Raw genomic sequence first — 13,096 nt, forward strand, 5'->3', positions numbered from 1 at the left:
AAACCTTTGTTGGCAGCAGGTCCATGAAAATAATATAGACATCGAACCAGTTTGTGGTGCAAACAAGGTTAAGCTTTTTACTGCCATAAATCACACAGACATTCTCCAGTTGGAGTTATTATCTTTAATAGGTAAACTATGATCTATCATATACATATCTTTGAGGCCAAAGTTTTGAAACTAAGACATGGGTGATTACACGACATTAAAAGTTTTGTTTTTGAAGCTCATGAGATGGCGGGAGAAGTTGACACACAAGCCTCAAGTACAATAACAATAAGCAACAGCTAGTTCAAATCACAATGCAAGACTTTAAATAAAACTTGTTAGTGTTCAAGCTTTTTCATCTTGATTCCAGCTCGTTGATACTAAATATATGTCAGAAATAGATCAACCTGAGCAAAAATAATAACTTGGCAACGGCGTAGATTACTTTGCTGTTGTTGTCAAGTGACATCAGGATCTTGGACAGAATTATTTACGCTCTACAACAGGAAGCAAGCAGAGTGTGTTGATCTAACAACCTTCTGAAGGTTTAATAGCTTTACGTGGAGGCTCATTAGTCAACGTTCTAACTTTAACTATAATTACACCTGATTCGTTCGCAAGTGAATCACAATATGCTTTTATTAATACCCTGAGGGTTCAAGAGAGGCTAACCTACATCGATTATACCAAGTGAGCTGGTAGCAGGAGGATGCGTGAAGATGCAGAGCTTGTAAAAACACATTAGTTCAAGTGCAGTACTTTATCTGATGGAAATTTGATTAACAACAACATGTCACACTCAGCCTTCCAGATTAAAACCCGCGGGGTTGGACTCCGTTGATCTGCATGAATGTTGAGAAAACTACTAAGTTGTTAGGCAGCCATTCCGCCAAAGCTATACAACTACAATACTTGCCTCCACTTGGATGCTAACGTTAGCATTGTGCTTTTCAACAATATCAGTGGCAAGAAACTTGGTTTAATCGATGTAGGTTAGCCTCTCTTGAACCCTGAGGGTATTAATAAAAGCATATTGTGATTCACTTGCAAACGAATCAGGTGTAATTATAGTTAAAGTGAGAACGTTGACTAATGAGCCTCCATGTAAAGTTATTAAACCATCAGACTGTTGTTGGATCAACACACTCTGCTTGCTTCCTGTTGTAGAGCGTAAATAATTCTGTCCAAGATCCTTTAATCCAGTCGAAAATGTGTAGAAAGTTATGCGCCCATGGATAATGATGAACAAGATGGAATAATGTGGCAACTGCTGATGGAAATAATAATACAAAATAATGGCATGTCAAGCTTGTTGTTTACTCTTTCAAATATTGCATTATGGTTATTCTTCCCTGTGTAAATTGTTATAGAATATAAAAACTATATGACAAACAATTGGATTATATTGTGACAAATATGTATATCGACCAGAATGATCGATTGAGCTTAATTAGGTTCCAGTCTGATAGAAAATTGTGTCACTATTGAACGGAAACATGAGACAAGCTATGGCTTCAACAAGAGGAAGAGACAAATGATGAGAAGAGGAAAGAGATGACAGGAGTGGCGGCTGAGACATCTGCATCAATGGTAGCTGTGGATGAAACAGGTGTAAAGTCTCTTCTCGGTGTGTATGTGTGTGTCTGTATATGTGTGTGTATGTGTGTGTCTGTATATGTGTGTATGTGTGTGTCTGTATATGTGTGTGTATGTGTGTGTCTGTATATGTGTGTGTATGTGTGTGTCTGTATGTGTGTGTATGTGTGTGTCTGTATATGTGTGTGTATGTGTGTGTCTGTATATGCGTGAGTGTGTGTGTGTGTGTGTGTGTGTGTGTGTATGTGTGCGTGTGCGTGTGCGTGTGTGTGTGTGTGTGTGAAGGTGAAGAGTACAGAAGATATCGAATCATCCTCTGGAGAGATGGTTGCCGTGTTAGTTCTCACTGCTCGAAAAAAGAAGGGGAAAAAAGAAGAAAACAAAACAAAAAAAGCCTCTCTGTGATAGATTTGGACTTTCGACTTGGTAGCTACATAATTACAGTGAAGGAACTAAACGTTTTTATACTTTATTATCTGTTGCAAAGAAATAAATAAATAAGAAACCAAACTTGCTAAAACTACATTTTATTTATTTTTAATTAAAAATGATTGGTCAGTTTTATTTGAATGGAGATGACGTTATCATGATCCGTGTTTGAATTTGCTTTTATTATGACAGTTCATTTCATGTTCCTTTAACCTGTGTGTTCAATTGTGGTTGATCTGGTATCCGCGACCCTGCAGCTGCTACATAGCCTTTGTTCCAGTCCGTGGTGTCAGATCATGCCATCTCCTGCATAGTACAGTAGACCTCTCTAAAGTTCTCTTGAGTTTTTACCGTATGCTTCTGAGCTTTCTAGATTTAATCTGTAAGTGTTTTTGTTAACTCTGGCTTTCGGCTTTCTCCTCCTTTGTTTTTTTCCACTTCCATACCTGGCAATATAAAGCTTTTATATTTAGTTTGTCTTCAACTCATTCTCTCTCATGTTCTGTATGCTCAGTATGTGCTCTGCTATGATTGTTCTCCCAATAAAATAATGCCTTTCGTACAGCATACTTTCTCAGTCTTTTTCTCCCCCGTCTCCAGCTACAACACACAGTACGTCACAGACTTGTTCGACAGGAAAACTCTATTATAGTTATTTTCATCTAAAGGACACAACTAGAAAAACTATATTAAAATGATTTTCATTTTTTTCTACTTTCTCTTGCAGCAAAGCATCCGTCAAATTGAGTACAACACACACACACACACACACACACACACACACACACACACACACACACACACACACACACACACACACACACACACACACACACACACACACACACACACACACACACACACACACACACACACACACACACACACACAGTATTGCTCATTGAACTCAACAGCCACAAGTCAGTGCCAACACATCTTTAAACAAGTTTGACTTTTACCTTTGATATCTACGAAGGTTTATTTTATTTTACTAGACAGTCAGGCCATTAGCTCACAATAAGGTCAGCAGTTTAAGCCCTACTAAAGAGGACCTATTGGACTCGGTGGGTCTACTTTTTCTACTCTTTAGGGACTCCGGTTTCCACACGCAGTCAAAAAAACATACAAAGGTTAATTGGTCAGGTATGATATCGATTGAAAAATGGAAGAAATGTGCAAGGTATTAATTTGAGTCCCGGCTTCTGTAGCCAGAATTCATTGGATTTTCCCTGGGACTGAATTTAGTGCTATCAACAATATAAACAATAAACAACATTTAAACAATTTCCCGAAGGAGACCTCCAGAGGGATCAATAGTTTATCCATCCATCCATCAGAGGATTTGAGTCTTTTTATACAGCTATCATTTTTTTCCTTTCTTTAGCTTCTATTCAACAAGTCAATGAACTTGAAGATCGGCATCAGTGTTTCAAACTGTGTTTAAAATAACTTCTCTTAAACCCAGGACAAATTCACAAGAAATTACTCCCATCAAATGTCCACCACAGACTATTCAAGTTCACTAAAGATGCATTAAATATCAGCAAAGATGAAAAAAATCAACAGGTATAATAAAAGAAAATAATTTACGTTACTGGTATTTGACATGTATCTCATATAAACATGTATGTCAACTAAACCACAAAGTCATCAGTATTGGAACAGTGAGAATCCTATTTTGTCTTTTGGTTTGCAAAAAGTGGAAGATAGTATTAATTGGTATTATAGCAGTGTTTTTGGGGTCGTTAAATTGCAGTGTAGATAAAGGATAGAACTTTAAATTTGCAAATAAAATATTTCCGAACCCAAGCGAGTTCATTTTATTGCTCATCAAAAGTTATCCTTTCCAATCCTCTGAAAGAAATCTCTATTTAAATCTTCAATTCATAAAACCTTTAAAGCGTTCGTTCTGTACCTTTTGGCCAACAAAGGGTTTGCATCTCTGGAGAAACCCCAGCGTTATTGTAATTGATCTAAGAGTCTTTATAATATTTTTTTGCCATTTATTTCTCATTATCTGTTGATGTTTACTTGGACTACCTGTTGCTTAATTCATAAGTAGTTTCTTCCTTTCGGCAATAGCCAATGTTATCTTTTTTAAATGTTAAAGTGTTTCTTTCTGGTTCATAATAATAACGTTACAGGACATACTTAAGAGCAAAAGCTAATTTCAATTAACTCAAATGCAACAAAGCAAAAATAAATAACCCAAGGACACACTGACTGTTTTTAAAACTCACCCAAAAACCCACCTTTTTTAATTGGCTTATTCACTATAAATCATGTTTGTTAATTTCTCTATCTAGAGTGATTGCTGTGAAAGGTACATTATTAATAGTTGTTATTTTTATTATGTATATAACAATTTATATTTACATGTATATATTGGTATGGAATGTACGTTTTATTGTGAGTTAACTGCATGTTTACATTTGTCTTGAAGTTAGCCATGATACTGTTGTTGTTATGAAAAGCCTTGTGAAAAGACTTTTTACACGTCTACACATTCATAAATCATGCACGTTGATGGAAGCCTCTTAAATCTTATATTAAGAAGGTTTAATCCATACTGGAGACATAGTTTTAGTCTATGGATATTTTTGATCACTAATAAAACCAGTATATCAAGATTGTTAAACTATAATGTTTTAAGATTAAATCCAACCCCTTGTAAAAATAACTATGAAGTGTCCAAGAGTCTACTTTACTGAACTCTAATGAACTCATTTAATATTTGAATATTTTCATAAGAGCTTTTAAAAAGGAAGATCATACGCACAAGAGACAAGATATTTGCACTATTTCACGGCAATGAAACAATGAGCGTAAAACTCGCCTTGATGAATGGTAGCGACATAGACGGAAAACATTTTGTTCCTTTGTTTCGCTTGTTCCTTTCAATTAGCAATTAATCACAGCCTAAGACCGTGTGGCTTCACCCAATTAAACGTTGTAAAACACTCTGCCCTCCAGCTCAGACTTTGCAGTGAAGAAGTTGCTAAGCGTTTTGTTTCTATCAAAGAAGGAAGATGCGGGGGAGCAGCAATTATGCAACACAAAATTGAAAGCTCTACTTGAAGGCAGACTTCAACCGTCTCGGTGCTACGAACAGTTAGCAGCTTTGTCGTTAACACCTCTTATGTAGACCTGCTACTGCACCAACGCCCATTTTAAAACACCCTGCTTATAGAAACCCCGCGTTTGGGAACGAAACAACCCATTAGCACCATCAACGGTCTGCTGAACATTCACGCCGACAGCAGGAACAATGCGATTGATAATCACATTCTTTACCCTGATAACAGTGCTGTAGCTTTTTTTTAACAATGTCCTTGCACAGGAAAACGTAGAGTGACATCTTAAAACCAGTTTTTCATTCGATGGCAATTGCTTCACAAAAGACAGAGGAAGGAAGAAAAGGTATAGGGGACCTTTACCCCTTGTTTTTCCCCTCACTTTCAGTCGGATCGGATAATCAATCGCAGTAAAACAGGCTCAGGAGATGAAGGCTACGCTCAGCCAAAGCCAATGAGCTCTTAGACGCACAGCGGGGTAGGACACTGAAATATTTCTTATATAGTTAATTTAAACTATCTAAAATATATTATGGTAAAAAAAAAAGTGTGCCAAATGTGTAATGGATGTCTTAAATACTGTATTTCAACATTATACTTGAGCAGACAAAACACTTGTTGGTAGAAAACTAATATGCAATTCCTTGTGTAACTAATGTCAACAAGAAACATATTTTCATCATAACAACCGATTATAAAAATAACCTATTTTTGTTTTTCAAATAGTTGAATGCAGATGAACTGGTGTCCTGTTTGAAAAACACCTCTTTGAGTAGCAGAATAAAAAAATTAAGATTTCTAATATATATAGAACCCAGGTAAAAGAAATGAACTACTCAAGAACAGATCCTAAAAAATACTTCACAGTACAGCGAAAAAGGTATTTGTTATTCTCTTCAAGCAGAAACATAACAATATAGTTTCTGCCTCATAACTCTAAGTGCATTGTCGGGAAATCTCGGTTGCCAAATACAGCATAAGCATTGGTTTACAAATCAAGATTATTGTTGTTTATTTTTTACAGATTTTCTCCCTGGAAGCTTTGAAAAAGTATCTGAGAAGTCTATGATTGCTGTACAGCGAGTTATGCAGTTACGCAGTGAAGACAATTCTTTAAATAATAGCTGGAGAGTTCATGAGTCATGACTGTTCAGAATTGAACCAATTATTACATATAATATAAAATAATAACCATCTCAAAATGCTGCATACTGTTGCAGTCATGAGAGCTTCAATAAAATTAGTTGTTTTGGACGAACGCTGCTTGAAGGCGGAGCCGTGGGACACAACAATCACACCACTTATCCATCTGTGGGCAGTTTGAACAATATCAACCGCCATATCTATTGTATCATTAGCAGACACCGACGGGAACGGCAGTATTCTAGGGCAACATGAGACATGATTACGCCATTGAAACGGGATATATGGTGTGGGAAGTAATTATCATCCGCACAGTCAGACGGAGAGCAGAAGTGGGCAGGAATCGCTCACTTGCCACGAGATCACAAAGGAAAAGATTGGGGCGAGGCACGGAGGAAATAGCTCTTCTAGAGCCACACTTGAGCTCCATTATACATCTGTTAAAAGAGCATATCATGAGGAAACTATTAGCCTCACCATGGTGGTGAAAAACTAATTCTTATAGGTGAGGCGAGGAACAGAGTGAACAGATAAGGGCAGTGAAGCTGGCGAGAGCATGGACCATTTTCTGCTAATTATCTCTGACTGGGAGGATATGGCCCTCCGCCGCTGATTGATTTTCTCTCCGAATGTTAGATGGATTAAAGAGGGAGCCACAGAAGCATGTCTGAAAACTGTCGCTGATGGCTTTAGCATCACCTGAGTAAGAACCTGATGTGACATCAGCTCCATTAAAATAAACATTTTGTTTTGTTGCAGAGTTATTTTCGCCACAAAGGAAATCGAGCTAATGCAAATCCCTCAGAGGACTCACACGAGTCAGCTTTGTGCTGCAAATACATTTCTTTTGCATGACATTGCATTCACAAAAAAAACAACACAACTTGCAGACTAATTGTTTTTGACTCATAACATCACTTCATAACCAGAACACGTGCACCAACCCTTCTCTCCGTGAAGAGAGTCTTGATTCACTAAAAAACAACATGATTGAAGAAAGGTACATTTTTTAGGTCCAGGATTTTTTTTTACACTGGACACGACCAATATCAGGAGTTCTCGTCAATGCTGTCGAAATTTTGAAATACAATCAGAAATCCTATCATAAGTAAATCAATTGACAATGGACCAAATGGAATATTTCGGCACTCCAACTATTCTTTCTTTGTCCGCCCATTGGTTAATTTAACTAGTAAACTAGTAAACTCAATTAGTAATGGGTAGGTCCAATGGAAGCTGGAACTTCACAAAAAATCCTCCTGGGATTATATATTATCAATAAAGTTATAAAATTACTTATATAGGCAGAAATCTAGGTGTGGAACTGATTCAAACCAGGCCTTGGGTTAGCCTCTTCTCGCATGCTAGCTACACTTCTATACAAACGATTAACTTGTATAGATGAAGAATAGTTAACTGTTGGGGTGTGTATTGGTGAGAATCCTGCGATATGAAACGTATCACAATACTGGGGCACTGATACGATATACTGTATTGTGTTACTCTAGGAACAGATATTTATTTATAGCAATGTATGAATTCTTTACTTGCCGTTGACTCGACAAAATCATAAGTGCTTTCATTTGTTTTGAAATCCAAATTGTTTCAAAGACTTTAAAAGCCTACAGTATCCTCTCATCCTCAGTCATTGCCAGGATCTTGCAGGATTTAATTGTTCCTTTAACTGCGGAGGATGTAATGTACATGTTTCACACACACTTTATTGAAATATAAAGCATTAAATACAAGCCATAAAAATAAAAAATATTTGAAGGCCAGCATATTTATTTGAAAAAAAAAAAGGCTACCTTGACCCAGAGAAAATACAAGGGATAAGTAGCACCTCTCACTTCCTGTATTTGTAATGTATCACTGCATCAAAAACAGATGCATTTACTGGTGTAGCCCATGTGTGTGTGTCTGACTGTATGTGTGTAATAGCTAAATATGAGTGAAAAACATATTTGTAGCCTGTGTGTCTTCTGTATGTGTGTAATAGCTAAATATGAGTGAAAAACATATTTGTAGCCTGTGTGTCTTCTGTATGTGTGTAATAGCTAAATACGAGAAGTAAAACATACAGGCCATTACATGAGTGATGATATAACGCAATGATTTATGACACTATTGTTCACTATAGCAGCACATTGAGAGAACTTCAGCTACAGAGCCTCACACATTCGAATTCAGTGGATTCTCAACTATCCTACAGCACTTTGTGAACATGTATTTGTGGTTAATCCAATTAATCCGATAAGTATTAGGATGTCGGGTTCGTCTGTTTACCAGCAAATCTCTTGTATACCAATAATAATCTGGAAACAAACACTTGATCAAGAAAGCTTATTCCAAACCCAGTCCAAAAGCACCAACTTCCTGCATTTGTTTTGCTCTGGAAATAAGCCATCTCACTCAAGAGTGCTCATGAGCGTTTCCTCGGATTTCTCCATCTGCTCCGGCCCTGGCTGGCTAAACACAGGTTTTGCCTTATTAATATTAGCAGAGTCAGTGTGAGGCGCCGCAGACTAATTCCCTCCATCCTGAGGGGGGCTACGATGATGTATGAGGGGAATGAGATGGGAGGCACGGGTCGATTGGCCAACACTGTCGCCATCACTCGGTAATGAGATCTCAGGGGCAGGTGTGGGGGGGCTGTTTTCTCAAACTCCCTGCTCATACCATACTAATTGGACAGAAAAAGGAAGGTAAGACGAGGGAAGTTATGACATTATTAAAATGTTCTTTTTCACCTGGCTGGCTCTTCAAAATCCCATTAGTAGATACTTTTTAAAAGTCGTCACTACGCATTCTTACTCTGGTCGTCTGCAGCTTCTTTTGTTCATTGCTTTTATTTCAGTTCATTGATGTGAGGATTTATACCTGCAGCTCATTTAGCTTTCAGCTCTTATCAGTCTGAATGCAAGTTTTCCAAACAGCCATAAATCTTTGTTTTCTTGAGGTTTTCTTTCATTGAATCAAACACTTTTATTTAATCCATCACGTTGGCAAAAACACTTCATCTCTTTGTCCCGACTTACCATAGTCGGCGTTTTCTCTTCCATTATAAACCACATCTGTCTTCAGGATATCTCTAAAACCCTATCTCTTGCCAAACCACCTAAACTTTGTCGTCTTGAGAGTTAATGACTCTTCTGTCCACAGTCATCCACAAGCAGTTCCAATACTCTAACGCCAGGAATCTAACCCCATCTAAAGGTATGTCCCACGCAATAGACGTAAAACGTGTCATATATTCAAGCAGATTCCTTTGTAAATTTGCTTAATTCTGTCAATTTAAAAGCTCCATCGTGAGACTCATCACTGGCGGGTGAAAATAGGCAGCAGCTCGACAGGATGTTTACTGTTTTAGAGGAAGAGTGTGTGTCGCATTAGTCTGGAAACAATCCAGAGGCAGAAGTTTTGTGGAGGGCACTTTGCAAATTGCATTGATCCCTCCCTCGACCTGCATCCTACCTGCCACCCATCTTAATGCCAGTGTGACAGGCGAGTCGAGGAGATGCAGGTGCAGTGCGACACACCTACAGCGGTCCCTGCTCCCCCTCATTTGCTCCAGGTTTCTGTTCCCCTAATCTCCTTCACTTCATCTCCTCTCATGTTGCACTCGTTTGCCGTTTCTTGCCCACACCGACACACGTCTGCCACGGGCCTGACATGCTTCTCATCGCCCATCATGGATTTGACTGACATGTTTTTGTGAGCCACGTCAACTTAATTAAGCGTAACGGAATCATGTGGAAGCGCCGCAGTGAAGGGGGAATGGCTTTTTCATGATACTGAAGTTCAGCATCGACATATAGTTTGATAGTCACAGAGCTTAGATAGTTGGTACTGACCGAGCCATTTGTGAGTTGGAACCGCATCCAACTGAAATATAAAGTACTAGATAACTCCAGGTAATCTAGCATGTAGCGTTATTTACTTTGTGAATGACTAGATAAACAGGATCTGCTTTTAATTCTTAAATAAAAGTTCAGTGAAGAATAATTATACTTGTTTTTGGCCACTTTATTCCATTATTTTCTATTGTCTTCTTAGTTCTTTGGTTGAGTTATCATTTTAATAATAAAATTGGTCATTTCACATTTTTCTGCAAAGTCATTTTTGCTTCAAAACTCATCTCCAGTGCCTTTTATATAAACGTGTTGCGGAATATTTTCCAAGTATCTTGTCTCCTCTATTCTGTGGGGATCTTCAGGTTAGTTTATTTTGCACAGCCTTGTAAGTGATTCCAAATCTTACCTGAGCTGTTTTTTTAACATCTTCTTCTGTGGTCTTCCTTTTCTGATAGACAATCAAATAGTTGTCTTTATCATGACATGTTCCCCCCAAGTTTAATTTTCTATTTTCTTTTAAAACAGTATTTTACTAAAACATACATGCTCTAATGTGCCATGATGTTGTTGTCTTTTGTTCCGTCCTGTTTCTAAGAAGGATAAAGACTAACTGCTGCTTTCAATGTTTTGTTTGAGCTCATTATTTCAATGTTCTTGTTTTGTTGAGGCTATAATTGTCTTGGTGGTTAAGACACAGCAACATGGGTTTGATACGATGTGAGAAAACTTTCATTTTAACATAACCAAAATACCTTTGAAAATATGCAAGACAATTTATTAGATTCATCGCATGCACAGCAGCAGTTTTCTACTGGAGTAAAAACTGAATGTGGTTTGATTTCTTTGTCCATGTAACAATAAACGTGTCAGTTAATGTTTTATACTTTCCTTTATAAGATGTTTTTAAATCATGACACCTTTTTTATTCAGGACACACATTTTGTGAATACATTTAAATTAAAATTTTGCTTAAACCAGTCTCAGATTGAATGTTGCACACAAGAGTGTTTGGTTGACGCCAATCCGTACTATATTTAAGTATCTGAAGCTGAATCATCAGTTGGCATCTTAACCGCCGCCATCCGCAGTTTGTTACCAACATAATGTTTAAATATTTCAAAATATCAAACCCTCATTAAGTTGAATCATCGGCTGTTGTTAATGAGCCAAGTTTCATCTTTCGATTGCAAAGAAAAGCTTCTTTTTCTTTTCAAGGTTTCAGCCAATCATTTTTGTTTTATGAAAAAATGTGCTTGGCACAAAAATGTGTCTTTATTTTGGCTCATTTGTCTTTAATGTGAACGTGCATGGATGTAAGCCACCTGGACGTTATTTTTACAACTTTCTTATGTCAATTATAACCATCATACTCCCTATAGGTTTATATAATGTCACATGAATGCAATTATAAACTAGATTTTCTTCAGAAACCATCAAAACCAGCAAGAACATCTTCCCACATGTTCCCACATTTAACACCTCACTGTGACGTTAAAAAAGTAGTTACACATTAAAGGCTGTCTTCACTCTTGTTGTTTTAATTCGCACTATTTGTGCTATAATCTTTTATAGTTACTACAACAACCGTACAATAAACCTTTCTAATTAAAATCCCTTTCATACAAGAAATTACAGCCTGCCCTCATCAACAGCAGCGGGTTTGAAAAAAAAAAAAAAAAAAAAAAAAATTACAATTCTCCCCGCGGTATAATATAATCCAACTATCTCATCAATTCTTGCCGTCTTTAACCACTCAGCCATTTTCTCCTGCAATATCGACGCCTCATTAGTCACCCAAGGATCGAGTCTCTGGCAACCCCGGAATTCATGGTGTGTTTTCTCTCAAAGCAGCTCAGTGCGTCCACAGTAAACATAGCTGTTAATAATGGAAACTCTGATAGAGCTCCCCTGGCGACGTGTGCACTTCTCCACGTCTAACAAAAGAACCCTAGTGAGGCTGTCGGCACATCAGGGCGTTTCAAGCTGCGACACTTATCTGGTACACAGGAGCGACCGACTGACTAACAAGTCTCATGAGTTCACGACCGGACTCGTCAACCATCATTTCAGATGAAGCTTCAAACATCACATGACGTTTCAGGAAGTGTTCATTTGACTTGTTGTGATGAAATCTTTTTTGTTTTTTTTTATTAATTGTTTTCTAAGTGTTTGCATACGGATTTTTCTATTTTACTGTACATGTATTATTATTTTTTTTAATTAATTGTATTGCATTTTTACATCATGGCCAGGGGGACTACAGATGAAAACAAGCCATTTGGATTATTTCTGCTTTTTAAATCATATGTTTAATGAAATTGCACCTTTTTAAATAAACTACTTTGAATTTGAATTTGACTTGGGTTTTGCTAAACCCAGCGTTTGCACCAAGACTCCTGCATTACTGCTATGTAGACCTTCAAAAGAAAGTCCCCTGAAATGATTTTTACTTCACAGGTGCGCCTTTTCAGGGGATTTCATTCCATATTATTGGTTTGGAACCATCAGATTGTGTTGTGTAGAAATCAGGTTGACACTGTTGGACAACCTTATAATTGACTTAATGCAAATAACTACTCAGCTAAGTAAGAAGTAAGTGACCATAATTACGTTAAGAATTTAAGATTAGTCTGTCCCAAAAATTGCAAATAAGCCCAGAAGGTGTGTGCATACTTTTGGCCTGTACTGTAGCTTTGAGCCAATGTAGGTGAAACTACTATGTGTTCTATTCCTCAACCACAACATTAACACACAAGTCTTTGCCCTCAATGATGTTGGCATGTCTGCGATACTATGAGGCCAAGCCGGTCGGGTCATTGGTTCAGTGAACAGGCCGACGGGGAGGAAGGATGAGGGACGAGGGAGACGAGGCACATATGTGGAAAAACAGGATGAAACAGATCCAGAATCAATTCTCATCATCTCACTGGCAGCTGCTGGACTCCGCCGTGGCGTGCGGGGATGTGAACCACATCGACCGCCTTGTCGCGAGGCCAGGGCCGAGTCAAAACC

The 13,096-nt window shown here is 37.8% G+C and overlaps 1 protein-coding gene across 1 annotated transcript in view; it reads right to left on the reverse strand.

The window, feature by feature from the left end:
- The window catches only part of LOC148077634 (protein kinase C-binding protein NELL1-like), a 164,252-nt gene that overhangs the window by 33,111 nt on the left and 118,045 nt on the right, over nucleotides 1-13,096 (reverse strand). The gene's annotated exons all lie outside the window — the stretch shown is intronic.

This window comes from Callionymus lyra, chromosome 6, assembly GCF_982586985.1.
Source record: "Callionymus lyra chromosome 6, fCalLyr1.hap1.1, whole genome shotgun sequence".
Classification (NCBI taxonomy): domain Eukaryota; kingdom Metazoa; phylum Chordata; class Actinopteri; order Syngnathiformes; family Callionymidae; genus Callionymus; species Callionymus lyra.